Here is a 24,648-nt window from a genome sequence, read left to right on the forward strand (position 1 = left end):
GGTACAGTGTCACTGATGCATGCACTGTCACTGCTCACCATCCTTGTGGCCTCCTTAAACGGTGACAGGACAGTGCATGCATCCCTGATCATGCCCCACTGGCGTGGTGAGAAAAAACCGAGCTCCCCTGACCCTGTTCTGGTGCCATAGTCGCACAGGTACTCATTGATGGCCCTCTGCTGCTGCAGCATGGCCAACGTTGAGTTCCACATGGTGGGCAGGTTCAACTCTTTTTGGAGCTGAGCCAGCTGAGCACAGGCATTAAATGATCAGCGGAAATGCACACAGACTTTCCTGGCCTGCTTCAGGACATCCTGTAAGCCCGGGTACCTGCCCAAGAACCGCTGCACCACCAGGTTAAGGACGTGAGCCACACAGGGCACATGGGTCAGTTGTCCCTGTCGGAGGGCGGAGAGGAGGTTGGTACCATTGTCGCAAACCATGATTCCTGGCTTAAGCTGGCGTGGCGTCAACCACCTCTCGGCCTGCCCCTGCAGATCTGACAAAACTTCTGCCCCAGTGTGGCTCCTGTCCCCCAAACAAACCAGCTCAAGCACGGCATGGCATCGTTTTGCCTGCGTACTTGCGTAGCCCCTGGAACGCCTACGAAGCACCGCTGGTTCTGAGGACAGAGCACTGGAAGAGGCCATGGAGGAAGAAGAAGAGGAGGAGGGGGTGAAGGAGAGAGGTGTGTCACAACCAATAGTAGCATTTTGGAGGCGTGGTGGCGGAACACCCTCCAACACTACTGCACCTTGTCCTGCATCCTTCCCAGCTGCCGGAAGAGTGACCCAATGGGCCGTGAAAGACAGGTAAACTTCCTGTCCATGCCTGCTGGACCATGAGTCAGCGGTAATATGCACCTTACCGCTGACCGCCGCGTCCAGCGAGGCAAGGACATTGCCTTCCACATGCCGGTAGAGAGCCGGAATTGCCTTCCGTGAGAAAAAGTGGCGCTTGGGGACCTGCCACTGAGGAACCGCACATTGTACAAACTCACGGAAGGGGGCCGAGTCTACCAACTGAAAAGGCAGCAGTTGAAGCTAGCAATTTAGCCAAGCTAGCATTCAATCGCTGGGCATGTGGATGGCTGGGAGTGAACTTCTTTCGACGGTCCAGCAGCTGGGGCAGGGACATTTGCCTGCTATAATCGGACGTGGGTGTACTGCTAGCAGAGTGCCCAGAAGCACTTGGCTGTGACACATCTAATTCTACACCTTCATTCCTCTCAGAGCAGGTTTCAGAGAGGACTGAAGGTCTAGTGGGGTTGGAGATGCCAGCTGATGAGGGGCAAGGAGAGGTCCGCTTTGTTCTTTGGTGTGGGTCTTTAAGGTACGCTTGCCAACGAGCTGCATGGCAGGTCAACATATGTCTGATCAAGCATGTGGTGCCCAAGCAGCTGATGTTTTGGCCACGCGAGATACGCTTGAAACATATGTTGCAAATAGCAGCGATCTGATGCACTCGTCTCAAAAAAGGCCCACACCAAAGAACTTTTAGAATAATGCGCAGAGGCAGCGCCCTGCACAGGCGGAGCTCTGCGGTGTGATTCAGTCGGTGTACTGCCCCTAAGCTGGCCCCCGGAGGGCATCCTGCCTCGTTGGACATGTGCCTCCTCCTCCTCCTCTCTCCTACCAGGCACCCACGTGGAGTCAGTGCCCTCATTATCCCCTCCCTCTTCATCGCTGGAGCAAACCTGGCAGTATGCTGCAACTTGTGGAACATGACTGCCAGATTGCTGTCCTTCTTGAGCATCCCCTTTCTCTGCACTCATGCTACTGCCTTCCTCTAGCTGAGTATCATCATCAGAGCCTACAAAACACTGGGCATCCTCCTGGAGCATGTACCCAACACTGTGCTCAAAGAGTTCAGGAGACTCCTCAGGAGGACGTGGTGGGTCTAGGGAAGGAGTCACGGATGATGACATTGAGAGGAGGGAAGACAATGCGTTGGCAGCTGCTTTGCTAGTACCGTGAGCCTAGGTGAGAGAGGATGAGGAGGATGAAGAGGACTTGGTCATCCACTCTACCAAGTCTTCGACATGTTGCGGCTCAACATGTCCAGCTGCCGAAAAGAAGGACAAGCGTGTCCCATGGCCACGTGCTGATGATGACGATGCACCGTGTCCACGACCAGCACTGTTGTCTCTAGACACAGAGCCTGCTTGCCCTCTTTTATCAGCTTGCGCCTGTCTGCCTCTCCTTGCTGGCCTTCCAGACATGGTAATGGCCTGAAGGGAGATGGGAAAACCAGCAATTGGGTAGTGTATATTGTGCTGGAGGCACACACAACATCCACTAACTCCTGCAGATGGCAGATGGCTCAATTAGAGAAGAGCTATGTAGGTGGATATAACGGTGTATACTGTGGTGAGGGCACGCAGACAGCACGCACAATCTCCTACAACTGACTGCAAGCTCTATTTAAAAAGAGCAAGATAGCTAGCTATATAGGTGGATATAGCGGTGTAAACTGCGGTCAGGGCATGCAGACAGCAAGCACAATCTCCTACAACTGACTGCAAGCTCTATTTAAAAAGAGCAAGATAGCTAGCTATATAGGTGGATATAGCGGTGTATACTGCGGTCAGGGCACGCAGACAGCATGCACAATCTCCTACAAGTGACTGCAAGCTCTATTTAAAAAGAGCAAGATAGTTAGCTATATAGGTGGATATAGCGGTGTAAACTGCGGTCAGGGCATGCAGACAGCAAGCACAATCTCCTACAACTGACTGCAAGCTCTATTTAAAAAGAGCAAGATAGCTAGCTATATATGTGGATATAGCGGTGTATACTGCGGTCAGGGCACGCAGACAACAACCACTACAGAAAAGCAAGAACGCAAAATCGGCCGATAACGAACGGTGTATACTGTGTTGAAGGTACACAGAACACCCACTAACTCCTACAGACGCCAACACACTACACAAGGCCGCCGCGCTGGTGGCCTTATATAGTGTGGGGCGTGTACTACACAGTCTGAGCTATGATTGGCCACAGGCATCCTGCCTGTGGCCAATCATGGCTCTCCTCGCTGCCAGCGCTATGATTGGCCAAGCATGCGGGGTCACAGTGCATGCTTGGCCAATCATGAGCCAGCAATGCACTGCGATGGCGCAGTGCATTGTGGGCCATGAGCACCACACGAATTTGGCGTGAATGGCCCATAACGTTTGGTATTCGCCGAACGGGCGAACAGCCGATGTTCGAGTCGAACGTATGTTCGACTCGAACATGAAGCTCATCCCTACCGGCTGGAACGAGGCGGCCCTGCATTATCAATACCGGTTAGGGCTCTCCGAGAACCTAAAGGACGAGTTGGCCCGAGTAGAGACTCCGGCCTCCCTGGAGGAATCAATCCAGCTGGCCACAAAACTGGACAGACGGATGCGCGAGCGGCGCTCCGAACGCCTCCAGGCCCCTCGGCCTAGTTGGATGCTTCCTAAGGCCACTGTCCCGTATCCGCCCATCCCGGTCCCTTCAGGAACCTCGGCTTCGGAGGGGGAGCCCATCCAGCTGGGTTTGGTGCGTCCTCGTCTCACTCCAGAAGAGTGACAATGGAGACGCCAAGCCAATCTGTGCTTATACTGTGGGGGGCTTGGACATTTCATTCACAGCTGCCCCATGAGACCCTGTAAGTTGCCCCCACAGTGTATAATGAACTACCAGAGTGTTGGTCCTGCTCAAACTTATGTGACTCTCTCTGTCTTCCTACAGCTGGCGGAAGAGGAGATCCCACTCCCAGCCGTGATTGACTCGGGGGCATGTAGTTGCTTTTTGGACATCTCCCTTGCACAGCAACTACTCATTCCAAGCCAGAATAAAGCAACATACCTTCTAGTCCATTTAGCAGATGGATCTCTGCCACACTCAGGTCCAGTAACACAGGAGACACTACCCCTACTTACTATTACAGACTCCGGCCATAGAGAACTCCTATGCTTTGATCTAATATCATCTCCCATGTTACCTATCATCCTGGGACTTCCTTGGTTGCAGGCTCACGATCCCCAGATCAGTTGAAACAAGAAGGAAGTGTTCTTTACATCCGCCTATTGTATGCAGCACTGTTTTGATTCCATTCCAGCTCCTTGTATGACCGTGGCCCCCTCCACTAATCACCTTCAGCACATTTCTCAGGCCTATTCCGAGTTTAAGGACGTCTTTGATAAAAAGAAGGCTGACCGTCTACCACCACACAGACCATATGACTGCCCCATTGAACTGTTACCCGGCTCTGAGATCCCTTTTGGACAAATATTCCCCTTATCCGAGACTGAACTAAAGGCTCTCAAAGCCTACATTGAAGAAAGTCTTGAAAAGGGGTTAATTCGCCCATCTTCTTCGCCAGCAGGGGCGGGTATTTTCTTTGTGGGAAAAAAGGACGGATCCCTTAGGCCATGTGTTGACTACAGGGAACTTAATAAAGTCACAATCAAGAATCGCTATCCACTTCCACTCATCCCCGAGTTATTCCAGCGCTTCCGATCTGCCAAAATATTTTCCAAATTGGACTTGTGGGGGGCCTACAATCTCATTAGGATCAGTGCTGGGGATGAATGGAAGACAGCCTTCAGATCGAGATTTGGCCACTATGAATATCTTGTTATGCCCTTTGGCCTGTGCAATGCCCCGACCACATTTCAGCATCTAGTAAATGATATCTTCAGAGACTATCTTGATGATTTTATAGTGGTATATTTGGATGATATCCTTATTTTCTCCGCTTCTCTTGAACTCCACAGGGTCCACATGCAGAAGGTCCTCACCATCCTCCGACAACATCGGCTGTACCTTAAGGCGGAGAAATGTGAATTTGAAATAACTACCGTTCAATTCTTAGGATTTGTCATTTCTACCAAAGACATCTCCATGGACCCCCAAAAGATCAAGGCAATCTTGGAATGGCCTGCTCCAAGGGATAAGAAAGCCATGCAAAGGTTTACAGGCTTCGCTAATTTCTATCACAGATTCATCGCCTGGTTCTCTTCAATAGTCGCCCCCATTACTCAGCTAACCCGCCAACACACCCGATTTCAGTGGTCTCAGGAAGCCTAAGAAGCCTTTACCAAACTAAAGACTTTGTTCACCTCAGCTCCTATTTTACAGCATCCCGATCCAGTACTACCATTTGTACTGGAAGTAGATGCCTCAGAGACAGCCACAGGAGCCATCCTCTCACAACGACAAGGGCCTAAAGCTTTGTTACACCCGGTGGCTTTCGCATCTCGGAAGCTGAGCCCACCGGAGAGGAATTATGACGTAGGCGACCGAGAACTATTGGCCATCAAGTTCGCTCTGGAGGAGTGGAGATACCTCTTGGAAGGAGCCACTCATCTCATCACAATATTCACAGATCACAAGAATCTTGAATAGCTGCGGACTGCCAAACGCTTAAGACCCCGTCAAGCCCGTTGGGCGCTATTCTTTTCAAGATTTCAGTTCCATATCTCGTACCGGCCCAGATCCAAGAACAACAAAGCGGATGCGCTCTCGCGCATGTTCCCTGAGTCCTCCCAGGTAACGGAGCCAAGTACGATCTTGTCGCCTCAAAACTTCCTTCTACTCCCACAGCCTTAATTAAGGCCATCAAAACGGCTTCAGTCCATTGCAATGACCCAGTCCTATCTACCTTGGAAAAACGTGACAATCTGTTCTGGGCCCGAAACAAGGTCTTCATTCCCCTTGAGATTAGGACTCAAGTTCTAAGGACTTGTCATGATCATAAATTGGCCAGCCACTTTGGGACACAGAAAACAGCGGAACTGATCTCTCGTTCCTTCTGCTGGCCAGGTTGGAGACAGGACTGCCAGACTTACATTGCCTCTTGTGTACTGTGCCAGCGTAACAAGGGTCCCAAGACCAAGCCCTGGGGCCTGTTAAGGCCTTTGCCCATTCCTGACCGGCCTTGGGCAGACGTGTCAATGGATTTTGTTGTGGAGCTACCGCCCACGGAAGGATTCACCACAATTCTGGTAGTAGTCAGCCGTCTTTCAAAGATGGCCCATTTCCTACCTATGGTCGGTACCCCCTCTGCTCTGGAAACTGCCAATCTCTTTATTAAGGAGGTAGTCAGGCTCCATGGGGTTCCCAGCAGTATCACATCAGATGGAGGTCCACAGTTCACCTCTAGATTCTGGAGAGAACTCTGCAAGACACTGGAAATCAAGATCTGTTTGTCATCGGCATATCATCCCCAAAGTAACGGGCAAACTGAACGGACAAACCAAACCCTTGAGCAGTATCTTCGCTGCTTTTGTTCAGGATCTCAAAATGATTGGTCAGCCCTGTTGCCATATGCAGATTTCACCTACAACAATTCAATTCATACAACTACCAACCAGACTCCCTTTTGGATCAACTGTGGGTTTCGCCCTTCTTTCCTCCCCAACTCCATCCCAGAATCTACTGTTCCTGCGGGCCAAGATCAGATAACCACCATCCAATCTAATTTCCAAAGGATCCAGGAGACCATACAGAAGGCCCAGGACGATTACAAGAAATACCATGATAGGGGAAGGAAGGAGAACCCTACCTTTAAAATTGGCGAGGAAGTCTGGCTATCTGCCACTAATCTTAAACTTCCTTGTCCCACACAAAAGCTGGGTCCCAGATTCATAGGACCATTCAAAATCAAGAGAGTAATAAATCCTGTAGCCTTTGAACTAGCCTGGATCGTACAGGATACTCCCTGTTTTCCATGCCTCCCTTTTGAAGCCATTGGTCCCTAGTCCTTTTCCTGAAAGAGAAGTGCCTTCTCCTCCACCCATCAAGATCGATGGAGAAGATGAATTCGAAGTGGAAGCTTTACTAGGATGCAGGATGGAAGGGGTATCCTTCAGAAGATAACTCCTGGGAACCATCCAAGAACCTTCATGCTCCCAAATTAATGAAGAAATTCCATCAGCAACATCCGGAATTGATGGCTAGCTTGGGCGTCCAGAGGCCACCCCTCGAAAGCGGGGGGCACTGTCATAAGATGCGCACGGGTAAAGCGCTCTGGTGCACAGTTGTGCACAATAGGAATAAGCTAAAACACACAAGCACACACAAACAGGGTGTGACCCCTCGCTGACTTATAAAGGAAGTGAGGTCATCCAAACACACTGCTGGTTCGTCTTCAGCTTCCTGTGATTCCCACGTCTGCTCTTGTGATCTGTATTACCCGTTGTGACCCGGATTGCCTCATCGACCTTGCTGATCTTCTCCTGACCCAACCTCTGGCTTGACCTTGGACTCCTGCTTTCTGAACATGCTTGACCCTCAGCCTGCATCTGGACTTACCTGCTATCTCCTGTGTTCGACCCCTGGCTTGTCTTTGGATTACCCTTCTGTCTCAGCATTCCTGGTACTTGTTGTCTTCTGATCCGGACTGTGTTTGACCCCTGGCCTGTCTCCTGGATTCTGCCTTTGCCTTACAGACTTGCTACCATTGCTTCTGAACCTTCCCACGGGGACATCACCTTTCAGCTCTGCTCAAGCTACCTGCTGATCTACTAGCAAGTGACTGTCCTACTGGTAGCTTATGCCTCTTGGTGCAACCACCTTTGTGCCACCTTCAGGGGTGGTCTGCGCCGAGTCACAACAACGACCGCTCTCAGCATCTTGGCCTCTGTGAGTACATTTCTATGATACACTGCCTCTGCCATCTACCTCCATGAGTAGTCTGCTGGACACCTTACAGGCACTCGTACCTCACCATACTTTTGCGACCACTGTCTTACTACCACTGGTCCCTGAGCTGGAGTGGTAAGAGAGGCCTCACTCTTTACATCAGGTTCAACTACCAGGTACTAGACAGACGTAGCTCAAGCCAGAGTTTTTCTTTCCCAAAAGAAACTTCAAACTCTCTGCTCCCAGACTTGAAGTCAAGTCCAAGAGTCGCTTACTCTTTGTTTCTTCATTTAGGTCTTGGGGCTGATGCAAGCCTCCTTCAAGGCAGTCCTGTTTGCCCAATTGCATTCCGGAACCCTAAAACTTAAAATCCTGTTATCGTGTGAAAAATTGGTTTAGTCTCTGGATAAACTGATTTGCTTGGCTCCAAGGACCTGGTTGTCTCTGGCCTGGTGGCTTAGGAAGCCAGTTCTGAATTTGAGGAAATATTCCCCTTCCATCTGTTGGAAGATACTGAAAACAAATGCCATGCTGAAGAGAAGTCCAAGACACCATGGTGCAGGAGACTTGGATACTGGTCTCCTGATCAACATTCTGGAGCTCAGGGTGATTTAGTTGTCCCTACATTGCTGAACATACGGACATCAGATATTTGACAATGCCCCACCATTAGCATAAATCAATCATCAGGGAAGAGCCAGGAGAATTGGCAAGAGAGGTAAGAAGGATTATATCTTGGGCAAAACTTTCCATTCTAGCCTTGTCCACTGTTTACATCCCAGACGTGGACAACTGGCAGGCAGGTCACAAGATCAAGAGGAAAGGCTTCATGGTGATACTCATAATTTTGGTTATGGTACGCTATCCTGGCTCCCGGAATGCTCTATGGGTTCTTCCAGATCTTTAGGATTTTTTGTCTACATAACCAGTTTACCATCCTGCTTCATGGTTGCTGGCTTTACTGGCATAGGTATTGAAGTCTAGGTCTTGAGGAGGCTCTCCATATTGGTGATTCTCACAATGTTAAAAGCCAGTAAGACTACTTCCCACAAGCCTACCATTGCATATGGAAGACATACTTTGCTTGGTGAGGGGAAAGAAATTTTCACCCCAAAAATACTCCACAAGATGAATCTTTACCTGGGTCAGATCTCGGTGCTTATGATCTTATTTCAGAGACCGCTATTTTCCCATTCTTTGATAAGGACTTTTGTACAAGGTGTCTCTCTCACCCATGACTCAGCAAGATATACATTTTTTTCACACTTAAATCATCTTTTGTAACTATCAGGGATATTCCTCTTTCCACTCTTACTCACAAGGTTGTTTAACTTGCCCCATCATCCATGTAAGGCACGTGTTTGAACTGGTAGCTTTGTAATGTAATGGGGGCAAGGTAGTGTTAACGTGATTGTAAAGTCTTGTTTTTATTCAATAAAAATAACAAACATGTTATACTTACACAGATCATCCTCTTCTCGGGTGCCTCTTGTGTGCCCCTGGCCCCTTCCTCCTGTTGAGTGCACGCACAGCAAGCAGCTGGCAATGGGGGCACTGAGATGATTCACAGCTCCCTGTGTCTATTCAGACATAGAGCTGTAGCCTGCGCTGCCCCCTCTCTCTTCTGATTGGCTGACTGACTTTGATTGACAGCAGTGAAAGCCAATGGCACTGCTGCTGTGTCTCAGCCAATCAGGAGGGAGAGTCTCAGATAGCCGAGACACTCGTAGACATCGCTGGACAGAGAGGGGGCTCCGGTAAGTATTAAGGGGTGATGGGGCGGCTGCTGCACACAGAAGGCTTTTTATTTTAGTGCATAGAATGCATTAAGATAAAAAACCTTCTGACTTTACAACTCGTTTAAGGCCTAGAGCTTCCTTACTTCCTAAGATGGTTTTCAGCCTTCTACCTCAACTCCCCCTCTGTCCAACTATATTGCATAAGAATTAGATTATTTGAATGTGGGTTGTGCATGTCTAGCTCACAGCCACTGCATCCATTAAATGACTGACTCTTTTATTTGTCACCCCTGATAGTCCCCATAAAAGGGAACTTACTTCTTGCTCCACTGTTCTTTGGTGGCCCAGACAAAACATCATCCAAGCTAATGGGCTTTAAGCATTGTGTTCCATCCTTTCTTGTCAATATATACTCTACTAAATCTGTGCCTACCTTTGGACTTTTCAACGTCAAGCAATGTTGCCCAGGTTTCGAAAGCTGCCACCTGGTCTTTTGTTCACATGTTCTCTATGTTTTATCAGGTAGATATTGTAGGCAGTTATGGGTCAGTTACGGTCATAGGGGCCTTCAGGTGGCTCTATGAGCTGCAGGCAGTCCAACTTCTTTTTTGGACATTCCAACATTCTCTGAATCCTGTGACCTTCAATACCATAAATGTCATAAAATCCCCTTCTTGGAGATACAAAGGTACAAGCTTCTCTAACTTGACATTGATTTTGTTATAGGTGTAAGAGGAGTTATACAGGGCTAGTCACTGTTTTTTATTTTGCCAGTATCCAAATCCTCCTGTAGGCGACAGTATAACCCAAGTCTGCGAATCCTGTGTCCTCTAATTAACTGCAGAAAATTATTTTTTTTGGTATGTACAAAAATTAATCAATTGTTTTACACAGTTTGCAAATCTCCATTTCTAAAGATGAAAAGAACACCCTTAAGCCTCACAATTTTGTCTGCAGTGTGAATTCACCCTAAATGCTACCAATTTGCAGCTGAAACAGAAACATTTTGCAGCGGTGACAGTTCATGAATGCACCATTGGATCGATGCTGCATCTGTGAGAACTGAGCAATAAAACACCTCTGATCGCTCAGTTCTCCCTCTCTGCTCTGAGCAGAGAGCTGGGGACTGTGAAGAGGGTGGGGGCTGGCTTAGACTCTCAGCGGGTCGCTGAGAGGTTGAGTTGGGTGCCGATCCAGGCTTCTGTGTGGATCTTGACCATATGGTTGAGATCTTTCCAGAGCCTAGACCATCTCTAAGATTTTTGCCAACATCGAGCTTCAGCGCACTCTCAGCTGAAAATGGGTCACAGGAGTGCAGAACCAACTGTACTCCTGGGATTCATACTGACCTGGATGTCACTCAGCCAGTTCAGGCTTGGGAAAGATTCCAACCATATTACACCTGGCTCAGCCTCCCAGCGATCTGCTGAGAGCCTGAGCCAAACCCTGCAACCCCCACACAGCCCAGGGCTGGAGTGAGTGTTTTTCTTTTTAAATACTCATCAGAGCCTGATCTTGATCCAGAAATGTGCACGAGAGCTGAGGCTCCCTAGGCTCTCTCTCTCCCTATTGGCTCAGTCAGATGCAGCAGGGAGCTCTTGTTGCTGTCAATTACAGCTTGTAAGGAGGGAGCAGGGGGTGGGGCCAAGTTGTGCTGTGTGTGTCTTATGAACACATAGAGCCGGCTCAGGAACAAGCATGCATGAATGTCCTCAAAGGAAGTGGCTTCCTATGGGTGCACTCAGCGAGGGGAAGGAGCGCTAGTGGGGGACTCAAAAAGAGGAGGGTCGAGGCTACTCTGTGCAAAACCATTGCAAAGAGCAGGTAAGTATAATATGTTTGTAATTTAAAGAAAATAAAAAACAAAGCTTTACAATCACTTTAAGGCCAAATTCATTTGCACCCCTGATTGGACGAAAGCCAAAATATGGCCAATTGTTTATTCACAGGGATGAAACTTCCTAGCGTCACACCAGGCCACATAAGACCTCTAGTTCCTTTGATAAATCTTTCTGGAATAAGGCTTCCTGGCCTTCAGAAAAGTAGCTATAACTGTACAGACAGCCCTCAGTCCTTCAAAACCTGGTTCTCATATGCCACGCTGTCAAAAATGGCAATTGTAAACAGGGACAGGCAATCTGGCCATTCACCACCATGCTCACAATGTCGGCGTACCATGCCCTTCTGGGCCAAGCTGGTGCGGCTAACATTACTGACATTTTCTCCTCCCAGATGCTGCGTAACAGATGTAGAAGCAGATGAACTGGTGGAGAGGCATTTATTAGGGATAAATGGTCCCATGCTGTCACATGGCCATCCACCCCTATTGACTGTGGATCCCTCATCCTGGAGACAAACCTATCAAGTTTCATATTGAATCTGGTGCTAGAAGATCCATGTCCAGGGTGCTCCAATGCTGAGAAATAGCACTGAACAGGGGTGGCCCGTCCATTAGGGGCACAGGGACGCCACCACCCTATCCATGTGTCCAGCCCCCTGATCTACATTTGGGGTGCCGGATGCATGGATTCCAATTGGGGGGGTTTGAAGCATGTCATTAGAGCCAGAAGCTCTAATAGGCTCCAGAAAAGGGTGGGCTTTTCATGGCAAGTGATCCTATTGAGCCACGACAAGAAGAGATTAGGAGGGAAGTGACATGGAGGCCACGGGAGGAGACGCAGGGGGTGATGCCGCCTCCCAGAGGGAAGCGCTGCCTGGGGGTAAGTGAGGGGCTTATTGACCGACCGGGCGAGGTGACGAGGGGGGCTGCTGGTGACCCGACCTGAAGGTACAGGGGGGAGACTGGCTTTGGGTGCATTGTTTGAAGCCCCTCCAGATATACCACCAGCCGCTACTGGCACTGAACACCTCAGAATGGACAGATCACTCCCCAGAAACCAACGGCTGCCAGTTTTCTACACTCCGGAAATGAACTACTGATAAGGTTGGAGCATGATGTTCTAAAAAAATGTGCATTGTGTCAGAAAGAAGGCACAGTACCAAGTACCACATAGGAAAGCCCTGGGAAATAATAACCAAAGGATGCATAAATAATTAATCAGATATAATTTATTTTAAAAAACAGATCAATTGATAACAAATGCAAAGATTCTACACCTACCACTATAAATAGACAAAATTGTCTGGGGACAAGGACAAACAACAAACACACAAAACATGATGTTCTGCCCAAACATAAATATGATCCACTTCCCTCTGGACAGCCCGACTCCTGGTACCACCCTGATTGTTGATATATACCAATGTTGTGACAATTGAAATTTGACTGAAAGCCCCGCAGCAGACTTGTCCACTAAGCAAGGGTGAGCTGGACTGCTCAAAGCTCCAGAATACTTGACTTGTTAGTGTTACAAGGTCTCAGGTGTGAACGGGGAGCAGGTGTGTTAAATTTGGTGTTATCGCTTTCACTCTATCATACTGGTCACTGGAAGTTCAGCATGGCAACTCATGGCAAAGAACTCTCTGAGGATCTGAAAAAAAGAACTGTTGCTCTATGTAAAGATGGTCTAGACCAGTGATGGCGAACCTTGGCACCCCAGATGTTTAGGAACTACATTTCCCATGATGCTCATGTATGCTGCAGTGTAGTTGAGCATCATGGGAAATGTAGTTCCAAAACATCTGGGGTGCCAAGGTTCACCATTGCTGGCCTAGACTATAAGAAGATTGCCAAGACCCTGAAACTGAGCTGCAACATAGTGGTCAAGACCATATAGTAGTTTAACAGGACAGGTTCCACTCAGAACAAGCCTCGACATGGTCGACCAAAGAAGTTGAATGTATGTGCTCAGTGTCATATCCAGAGGTTGTCTTTGGGAAATAGATGTATGTGTGCTGCCAGCATTGCTGCAGAGGTTGAAGGGGTAGGGGGTCAGCCTATCAGTGCTCAGACCATACCCCGCACATTGCATAAAATTAAAGGTTATCATTGGAGTTTGTTATAGACCTCCCAGTGTTAATGAGGAGGTGGAGACTCAGTTCCTTGCACAGATAGAAAGGGCTGCAAGGGCTGGGACAGTGACAATAATGGGAGATTTTAACTACCTGGAAATTGACTGAGTAATGCCACTGCTGGAACAGTTAAAGGGCAGACATTTATAAACCTATTACAATTTTATGGTCCAGTTTATTGAGGCCTCAACTAGGAATGATGCTCTCCTGGACCTGGTAATCTCAAACCATGCAGAGCTTATTACCAATATTCATATAAAAGAACAACAAACACATACAGGAGATATAAAAACACTTAACTTTAAGAGAGTAAAGTTTCCAAGGATGAGAGCTGCTCTCCAAGACTTAGACTGGGAAGGAAAATTGACATTGATGAACACAGAACAGAAACAGGAATCCTTCAAAAAGACTGTATGTGAACTCACTGCAAAGTATATTACCATGGGCAATGAGTTTAAAAGGCTAAAAATAAAACCTATTTGGATCACGGCCAAAGTTAAAAAAGCAATAAATAATAAGAAAAGCTTTTTAAAGCTTTTAAAAAATAAAAAAAATGAACGAACACTATCATCCTTTAAATGTTACAGGGAATATAACAGAATCTGTAAAAAGGAAATCAAAGATGCAAAAATTCAAAACGAACAGATTGCAAAAGATAGTAGGACCAACCCCCAAAAAATTATTCAAATATATTAATAGTAAAAAGGTCAGGTCTGAGCATGTAGACCCTTTACAAAATAATCTGGAGTGGGTGACTAGGGACAAAGAGAAGGCTATTTTGTTAAATACCCTTTCAGCTCTGTGTATACAAAGGAGCATGGGGGAGCTCATGTCTATAATGGGATGGTATTGACAAAGCCCCAGATTATCCACAAAGGCTGAAAAATTATTTGGTTCAGAAATATTTAGACAGAATAAAGGTGGATAAACCAATTGGACCAGATGGCATCCGCCCACCGATCCTAAAAGAATTGAGCTCTGTCATTTCAAAGCCATTATTTCTAATTTTTAGGGACTCGTTAATGACTGGAATAGTGCCACTGGATTGGCGTAGGGCCAATGTGGTGTCTATATTTAAAAAGGGATCAAAGTCTTTACCAAGTAACTATAGACCTGTTTAATAAAAGACCTTATAGATGAGTTATTGCTGCAAAGAAATATTTTAAGCAATAGAAAGCATGGAAGACAGAACAAACCTGATTTCTTTTTACAAGGAGTTTAGTAAAACCTTGGACAGAGGGGTAGCTGTGGATGTAGTATACACACACAGCTAATGTGTAGGGTAAAGTTTACATGCTTGGAAAGATCAGTTTGTAAATTGAAAGAAAACTGTCTAAAAGACAGAATTCAGAGAGTAGTGGTTACTGATTCTTACTCTGAATGGTCTAAGCTTATTAGTGGTGTACCCCAGGGTTCAGTGTTGGGACCCTTACTTTTCAATATCTTTACAAATGATTTAGGGTTGCGATTAAAAGTACCATTTCAGTGTTTGCAGATGACACCAAGCTATGCAGTGGAATAACGTCCTTACAGGATGTCTCCAATTTACAAACCGACCTCAATGCACTGTTTAATTGGGCAACTATGTGGCAAATGAGGTTTAATGTTGATAAAAGTAGTTATGCATTGGGGGCTAAGAATATGAATGAATGAATGAAATACTTATATAGCGCACAATGCGAACTGAATCGCCTCTAGGCGCTGTGGCGAGCTTTGATCATCTGCTAAAAGAGGAAGGTCTTGAGTTTTTTCCTAAAAGCCAGGTGATTTTCTTCCAGGCGGATGTTGATTGGTAGAGCATTCCATAGCAGAGGCCCTTGGACAGCGAATCTCCGATCACCCTTGGATTTATACCGGGCTTTGGGCACGAGGAGGAGGTTTTTGTTGGCTGATCGAAGACTGCGGTTTGGTGTGTAATGATTTATTTTCTCCATTAGGTATTGCGGAGCTTCTCTATGCACGCATTTGTGGGTGAGGCAAAGGGTCTTGAACGTGATCCGATTTTTTACGGTTAGCCAATGTAAGCTCCTCAGTGAAGGAGAAATGGATTCCCAGGGTTTTTTTCCTGTTATCAGCCTTGCCGCCGTGTTTTGGATCAGTTGTAATCGCGAAAGTTGATATTGTGGTAATCCTATGTAAAGCGAGTTTGCGTAGTCCAGTCCTGAATTAATGATTGTTCCAACTACCACTGCTTTGTCATTCTTTGGGATAAAAGGGATGAGTCTGCGAAGCATGCACAGTAGATGGTGAGATCGACTGACTACAGATCCTATTTGCGCATCCATTGACATTTGTGCGTCTAAAATAACCCCGAGACTCTTCGCTTTGGTCTTTGAGGAGATAGTCTGCCCAAAGACAGTTGGTGGAGACCAGGAGGTTTTGGTTGCGGGCTTATGATTTGGGTGTAAGATAAGAAGCTCTGTCTTTGATTGGTTCAGCTGGAGGGAGTTGGTGGTCATCCAGTCCTCTATTGATTTGAGGCAGTTTTCAAGTTGTTGTTGGTGATCTTTTTTTCCATTGATCCGGAAATAAAGTTGCGTGTCGTCAGCGTAAGAGTGGAAGCAGAGATCTGAGCATCTGATGATTTGAAGGAGTGGGCGAATGTAAATGTTGAAGAGAACGGGTGACAACGGAGAGCCTTGAGGGACTCCGCAGGTGACTGCCCGAGTTTCGGAGAGGAATTTTCCTAGTTTCACTGTCTGTGACCGATTTCCTAGGAAGGACGCGAACCAATGGAGATCTATGTCTTGGACTCCGGCTACTTCTGTGAGGCGGACGAGTAGAGTATTGTGATCTACTGTATCAAACGCTGCACTTAGGTCTAGCAGTACGAGGAGACACGGCTCTCCGTCATCTGCTGCTTCGAGGGCGTCATCCCAAATCTTGAGGAGAGCTGTTTCTGTTCCATGACCCGGGCGGAAGCCTGATTGCAGCGGGTCCAGGAGTTTGTGAGTATCCAGGTGAAGTTGTAGCTGATGTACTACAGCTTTCTCCATGATCTTGGAAATGGTGTTGAGGCTTGTAATCGGCCTACGGTTGTTTGGATCCTGAGGGTCCAGGTTTGGTTTCTTGAGTAGAGGTTTGACAATGCCTTGTTTGAGGATGCTGGGAACAATCCCTTCGTGGAATGATCGGTTTATGAGGTGGGTTATGGTTGGAGCCACGATGTCGGAGCATTCTTTCAGTAGTTTTGTGGGGATGATGTCAATAGGTGAGGTACTGTCACGCAGTTTATTAATGATGTTTTTTGCGGTGTCTACGGTAATTGGGGATAGTGAAAATTTTGGCGGTTGCGGTATGTTGGTGCGGACATCCTCTTTATGTATTTGCTGGCTGAGGTTGGATGTTTTCTTCTGACAAATTGTTTCCCTGATGGTTTTGACTTTATCGATGAAAAAATCCGACAGTTTGTCACAGTAATCCTGGGATTCGCTTTCTGGGGGTTCTAGGCACACCGGATTCATTGATTGATTAACCAGTTTAAACAGTTCCCGTGGTTGGTTTGCGGCCGTTGAGATTGTATATGAGAAGTGGTCCTTTTTGGCTTTGAAGATTGCTTTCCGATAATTCTCTGTCAGACCTTTGTAGTTAAATAGGTTTTCCTCGGTGGGATTTCTTCTCCATGTTCTTTCCGCTCTTCTGCGTTCTTGCTTTAGTACGGAGAGGGAGCTATTAAACCATCCAGCATTTTTCTTCCTGATGAGAGCCCTGCGTTTTGGTGCTACCGAGTCTGCTGTTTGCAGTAATGCCTTGTTCAGGGAGTTGAGTGTTTCCTCCGTAGAGTGGTTTAAGGTTATTGTAGATATTTTTTTGGACAGAGTGGTTTTGAAGGCTTCGGAGTACAGTTTTTTATGTGATCTGGTCCAGTGCATTGTTACAGGTTTTCGTTTTGCGCTGGTGATGTTGGTAGCGATTTTGAATTTGATGGCGTGGTGATCCGTCCATGGCAGAGTTATGTTGTCGAGTATGTTGACGTCGATGTTCTGTTTGAAAATGAGGTCCAGGGTGTGTCCTGACCCATGCGTGGGAGTCTTTATCAGTTGCTGTAGACCCAGTTCTTCTAGTTGATTGATGCAGGCAGTCGCGATGGGGTCTTTAGGCTCGTTTGCCCAAAGGTTGAAATCTCCGAGTGCCAGGAAATTTTTGAATTTTAGGGTGTGCATTGCAAAGGATTCCGTGAGGGGTGAAAGAAGATTGGACTTTGGTCCCGGTGGTCTGTAGCACAGTAGAATATGAGTGGTGTCATGGGGTGTTGGTTGAAAATGTAGCGTCAGGGTTTCCATAAAAGACACTGGGTTCTGAGATGATGGTTTAGTGAGATCAAGGTGACCTTTAAAGATCACTGCTAGGCCTCCTCCTTTTTTCCCTATCCGGTGTTCGGTTATGATCCTGTAGTTTTCCAGCACCAATTCGGTGAGGATGGTGTTGCATGAATCATACATACTAAGGGGAGTACTACTGGGAGAATCCATAATGGAGAAGGATCTGGGGTTTTAGTAGATCATAAGTGTGGTAATGTGGTACCCCACCAGTGTATGGACCCAGCATTTTCAACCAGGTGGCTTGAGGGGCTCCAGCGAGCTTGCAACATTAGGAGGAAACTGACTTTTCAGTTTCCTCATTATTTACTAAAATCTGTTTTGGGATCTGGAGCCTGGGGATTTCGTAGTGATCTGGGTGGGATGAAATCCCCAGTCCTGGGTCCAGATTTTGGGATTCACCAGCACACTGACTGGTCAGGTGTGTGTTGGTCTATTTCTAGCAAGGGAGAAGCATGCCTGTCTGCATGGTGTAGTCAGAGGGCCCAAAGCTGTGGGCTGAGCAGTAAGGGAGATTAAAAGAGGTACAGTCCTGGTACGTGATCTCTGTTATATGGTCAAGAAGGCTGAAGGGTAAAGCCTAAACGGCAGTACTGCTGACCGTAGAGCCAGGTGGCTTGGTATTTTTTTGTTTATTACTGCAGTGAAATTGAAACCCCTGCGTGGGAATTATTGATGGACATTTTCTGTTTTTTTAAATAAAAGTGGGTCAAAAAGCCCTGAAATTGAGTTTCTGGTGTGGATTGGTCTCGCTAGCGGGTGCTACACTTGAGTTAAACAACCCCCAAATATTACATAAGCTTAATAATAGAATGCAATGCCAAGCAGCGGTTTCCAAAGCAAGAAAATTAAGAGGTTATTATTCTTGTATAAAGAGAGGTATGGGCTCCAGAGAGAGAGAGAGATATCATTTTACCCCTGTACAAATCATTAGTAAGACCTCATATGAAATACGCATTTGAGTTTTGGGCACCAGTTCTCAAAAAGGATGGAATTGGAGAAGGTGAAGAGAAGAGCAACCAAATGGAGAGACATGGAGGAGATCAGTTATGGGGAAGATTAGAGGAATTGAATTTATTCTATCTTGAGAAGAGTAGATTAAGATGGGGATCTGATCAATATGTACAAATAGATAAGGGGTCCATATAGTGAACTTGGTTTATTCGCTTTAAGTTCATCACAGAGGATAAGGATAACACTTTATGTCTAAAGCAAAAGAGATTTCATCTTCAAATATGGAAAGGTTTCTTCACAGTAAGAGCGGTAACAAAGTGGTATAGACTCCCTCCAGAGGTGGTTCTGGCCAGCTCAGTAGATTGCTTTAAAAAGGCCTGGATTATTTCCTAAATGTACATAATATAACTGGATACTAACATTTATAGGTAAAGTTGATCCAGGGAATATCCAATTGCCTCTCAGGGGATCAGGAAGGAATTTTATCACCTTGCTGTAGCAAATTGGATCATGCTTTGCTGGGGGTTTCGCCTTTCCGCTGGATCAAATGTGTGTATTGCATTGTGTATATGGGATTGTATGATTTATTTTTCTATTTTTCTTTTGGTTGAACTAGATGGCCTTTGTGTCTTTTTTCAACTAATTGAGTAACTATGTAATCCCCCCCAGATCCTAAAGGAGTCCAACCTGACACCCCTTACAAATCTTGACATCTGCCTAAAGCCAATCCATCTATAAATTGATCACCAAACAAAACAAAGGAGAGATTTATAGGATCGGGCCAACGACTCAAATATCCCAGTCCCCACAAGCACAAAACAGCAACTACCGCCACTTAGACCCCTTTCCATCCAGGGCGTTTTGCAGGCGCTATAGCGTTAGAAATAGCGCCTGCAAAACGCCCTAAAGAAGCTGCACCATTGACTGTAGTGTGAAAGCCCCGAAGGCTATTGCGGCATATTGCTGGCGGTTTTAACCCTTTCGCGGCCGCTAGCGGGGGTAAAAGCGACCCGCTAGCGGCCCAAATGCGCCGCAAATCCAGCGGTAAAACGCCGCTAAAAATAGCGGCATTTTACCGCCCATGCTATCGGCGGTGTGGTGTGAAAGGGGTCTCATACTCATACATACAAGCTCCCATCCACACCACACCAGTCCAAAACCCACCAGATCAATACATACCAACCCTACCACCACACAGTTATACAACAACATCCAAAATAAAGCAAAAAACAGCAGAAGAAACACTCCACCCACATCTCCCCCAATACAAAACATCAATGCCTGCACCCAACCAGCCACTCCAACACAACCACCCACAAACAAACTACATACTCCCACCCCCACACACACCCACAAAAAAAAAAAAACATACAACTCATCAATAACACCACACTACACACATACACCCAAAACAAACAACACATGCAATACATACCGATTACCCACAAATACTCTCACAACACAGACAAGTACAAGCCAACAACAACTGGGTCAAATCTCCATCCCTCACTCAAAACAGGCATCCAAACATCACTCTCATATTATCCATGCTATAATAATACAATAAACTCCCCATATAATTTGAAAAGGTACTGGAAGCCATTTACAAACCCCCCAAAGTTATCAATACACAGTAGCAAAGAAAACTTACATAGTCCCTCCAGAAAAGGGTCACATACCCCATCTCCACTCAACTCCCAACTTTGGCACACGCCAATGGCTGCTACTGTGGGCTGCATAACAGAGCCTGCCAAGGAAAAGGAGGCCTTCAATAGACTCTCCAGCCTCTGTGTTTCATCAGATTAGGTGACCCGTCAGAATGTGTAATGGAAGTGACGTTTCATCGCTGCCATCTTGCTACAACCTGTACTCCACCACAGTAAGGATACATTGAGAAGGGGGCAAGCAGACATCTTATACACCCACTGGAGTTTTGCATTTTACATCTTTTTTCAACAGTAATCTCATATATAGTGAAATACAGTACTTAGAACTCTGTCTCACTGTTTAGATGTTAAATTTTAAAAGCACCAACAAGCCTGCTGATCTCATAGGATTACTATTCTGACAGACGTTCGCTGCTTTTAAAATTCAACATCTAAACATTAACACAGAGTTCTAAGTACTGTATTTCACTATATAAACTCAGTTTACTGTTAAAAAAAAAGTGTAAAATGCAAAACTCCAGTGGGTGTAACAAGATGTCCGCTTGCCCCCTTCTCAGTGTATCCTTACTGTGGAGGAGTGCGTGGTGTAGCAAGATAGTGGCGATGAAATGTCACTTCCGTTGCACATTCTGACGGGTCGCCTAATCTGACAAAACAATGACTCTTCCAAGAGAGGATGTAATTAAAAGCCTGTGAACTCTGAGGCCGACCCAGAGACCCCATAGAGGAAGACCTGACTTGATGTCAGCTTAAATCATCTCCGAGAGACTGCACTAACACCTTCTGAGTCTGCAAGACTAAGGATCCCTGTGCCTCCTCAGGGTCAGATTCTTCAGGGGTAGAATATACTGTCTGACTCTCTTCCAGCTCTACTTTGACTGCCACTTTATTCCACCCATTCTACCTCTGCCCCTGGAGGAGGCTCTGGTGAAGAGGATCTCCTTTGTTTCTTACCGTTCTGTGCCATGGAGGTAAATATGCCTGTATTTTACCTTCCAGGCCCGCCAAAGAAGCCGCCAAGTCACTCTTAGTGAAATAAGCCTGAGGATGACCACCCCCCCTGCGGTAGCTACAATATGACAGACGTGGTGGCTCAGAAGCACCTATGGCCTCTGAAGGATGCAAATACAGTGGGACTGCGGCTAGCGTCCTCAGGACCTGATACTGGCACAACTGCGCCTTTCCCAGCTGTGCAGCTGGTTTTGCACAGAGTGGCCCCGATCCTCCTCTTCTTGGGTCCCTCAGCAGTGCTCCTCCTCTTCTCGCGTTCCCTTTGGGCACATGCCCGGGCGCGTTCCCGTGTCCTGCTGTGTCCACTGACACAAATAGCAGGACTCAGCTCCTCCCCTGGCTCCTGCGTCACTAGATTTGATTGACAGCAGTGGGAGTCAATGGCTGCACTGCTATCAATCTATCCAATCAGGATCCGAGACAACAGCTGGAGCAGGTGTGCTTGTCCCCAGCACAGGAACGATCGGGGTCAGGTAAGTAAAAGGGGGGCTCTGGGGGGGCTAGTGCACTACAAGAGGTTTTTCACCTCAATGCATAGAATGCATTGAGGTGAAAAATCACAAGGGTTTACAACCCCTTTAAGCCAAGTAGTTGTTCTATAAAAAATGCACTTACATGCAATAAGGAGTTCAACAAAGAAAATGAAGGTGAAAAGGACACTAAGTGTTCACACTAGTGCGAATTGGATGCAGGTTTCCAATTCGCATGACAGGAGATTGTGACCAGCTCTCTATGGAGCTGATTCACATATCTCCGTGGGGGGATTCAGTTTCAGAATGAGGACCGAATTTTTGCCTGCATTCGGCCCGCATTCATCCCTGAAACGGAGAACAGGGATACACCAGACCCCTGCTGCAAGCTACAGGAGGCTTAAATGTGAACCCAGCCTAAAGGAAAAGTTCACCTTTTGTAATATGTTACAAGTTACACTCATATTCAGGGTATAACATGTAACATATTACAGATGCACTGGCCTCCGCACCCCAGGGGGGGGGGGATCTTCTGCCCCCTGCTCACTGTCACAATCTAAAAAAAATGCGACCATGCGAGGCTCTGCTCACCCAGCCACGTCATTCATTTACATTGTTCTGTGAATGTGAAAACTACAAGTATGACAGCCTTTGTGGCTGAAAGCTTGTAGTTCTCAATTAACTATCAGGGTGCTGTTGAGGCATGGGCAGACAGCTACCGTATATACTCGAGTATAAGCCGAGATTTTCAGCCTCTTTTTTGAGGCTGAAAGTGCCCCCCTCGGCTTATACTCGAGTCATCGCCGTCTGACTGCTCGATCAGCGTATCGAGCAGACAGACGGCGGACATACTACAATTTGAAAGCCGCGCCTCCTTCTCCGCCTCCGCCTGTGATAGGCGGAACACTGAATTTCCCAGCAGCCTGTGTTCCGCCTATCACGGACATCGTCTCATCCTCGTCCGTAGTACGAGGATGAGACGATATCGGTGATAGGCGGAACACAGGCTGCTGGGAAATTCAGTGTTCCGCCTATCACAGGCGGAGGCGGAGGCGGGGCTTTTGAATTTTAGAATGGCCGCCGAGGCGATCCTGGCAAGGCACGGGACGGAGGCAAGGCAAGGCACGGCACGGGACGGGACGGAGGCAAGGCACGACACGACACGGGACGGAGGCAAGGCACGGCACGGGACGGAGGCAAGGAGGCAAGGCACGGCACGGGACGGAGGCAAGGAGGCAAGGCACGGGACGGAGGCTCGGGACACAGGTAGGCTGGACACACACACACACACACACACACACACACACACACGGACACACACGGACACACACACACAGGGATGGATGGATGGAGACACACACACACAGGGATGGATGGATGGATGGAGACACACACACACAGGGATGGATGGATGGATGGAGACACACACACACAGGGATGGATGGATGGAGACACACACACACAGGGATGGATGGATGGATGGACACACACACACACAGGGATGGATGGATGGATGGACACACACACACACAGGGATGGATGGATGGATGGAGACACACACACAGAGGGATGGATGGATGGATGGACACACACACACACACAGGGATGGATGGATGGATGGACACACACACACACAGGGATGGATGGATGGATGGACACACACACACACAGGGATGGACGGACACACAGGGACGGACACACACACAGGGATGGACAGGCATGTCTCACCCTCGGCTTATACACGAGTCAATAAGTTTGCCAGTTTTTTTGGGGGTAAATTGGGGGCCTCGGCTTATATTCGGGTCGGCCTATACTCGAGTATATACGGTACTTGGATTTCCTGCAGGACTGTGGCATTACATGGTCACAGCTGCAATGCTTTACAGGCTCCTAACAAAAAATTATAATAAATACAAAACATTTTTACTTGAAAAAAAATGTGCATTCATTATTTTTTTGTAAAGGTGAACTTATCCTTTAATTTAAACATCGAAATGTCGGTTATCTACTCTATCAGAGTAAAGGTGTATAGTTATTACTTTCACTTCTATTGCCACTCATCATTTGCAAGCGTTAGTTAATGTACTTAGAAGAGGAAATAAGAGCAGTATTGCAGGAAATCCTCTCCCTTCCCAAAGTGGCCAATACTTACAGTTTTATGTAGAAAGGAAACAATTAATTGAGCTAGAAAGGAAAGCAGCTGAATTTCCTGCCGCTTTACATACAATTGGAATTGCCCTCTTGTACAAAAACCAATGTTATGTTAACAGATGGGCACCATGGGCTAGCTCCAGAAATAAGTAAATGGTATAAGCAATTGAATATGCTTGGAATGGGCTATCACAAGTACATTTACTTACTTAAGAAGCAATTGAATATAATAAACCATAGGTAAAACACAAGGCCACTACGAGCTCGCAATTAGTAATTTCCAGGTATGTATTGTTCTATAGCTTGCATATTTCATAGCTGAGCTCATCAGATTAGTAGTAGCTTTGCAGAGCCACAAAGCACAGTGTGTCCAAATTAAGAATTGTCTCATTAATCTGTATATTTACTTTTTTGTGTCTCTAGGTTAAATCCGGTGGGTTAAGTGGTGATAAAGTAAAATGTCCTGTTTTGCAGTTGTAATTTTTTTTATTTTATCTGGTGATCTGGTTAATAAGTCTGGTATTTTTAAACTTCCTTTAACAGACCAAGCTGTCCAGCACAAAAGTAGCAGTTAGAGAGAGGGTTGAGACAAAGCATTTAATATTGACAAGGGTGCTTATAATGATCAACATTTATTTATTTACGTAAAGCCTTTATATCAAAATGAAAATGAAAACTGTTACTGTAACTGCTTAACGACTTGCCTACCAGGCACTTTAAATGACAATTGCGCGGTCATGCAATGCTGT

The sequence above is a fragment of the Lithobates pipiens genome, unplaced genomic scaffold (genome assembly GCF_037356315.1).
Source record: "Lithobates pipiens isolate NorthernLeopardFrog02 unplaced genomic scaffold, aLitPip1_a1.2 Scaffold_25, whole genome shotgun sequence".
Taxonomy (NCBI): domain Eukaryota; kingdom Metazoa; phylum Chordata; class Amphibia; order Anura; family Ranidae; genus Lithobates; species Lithobates pipiens.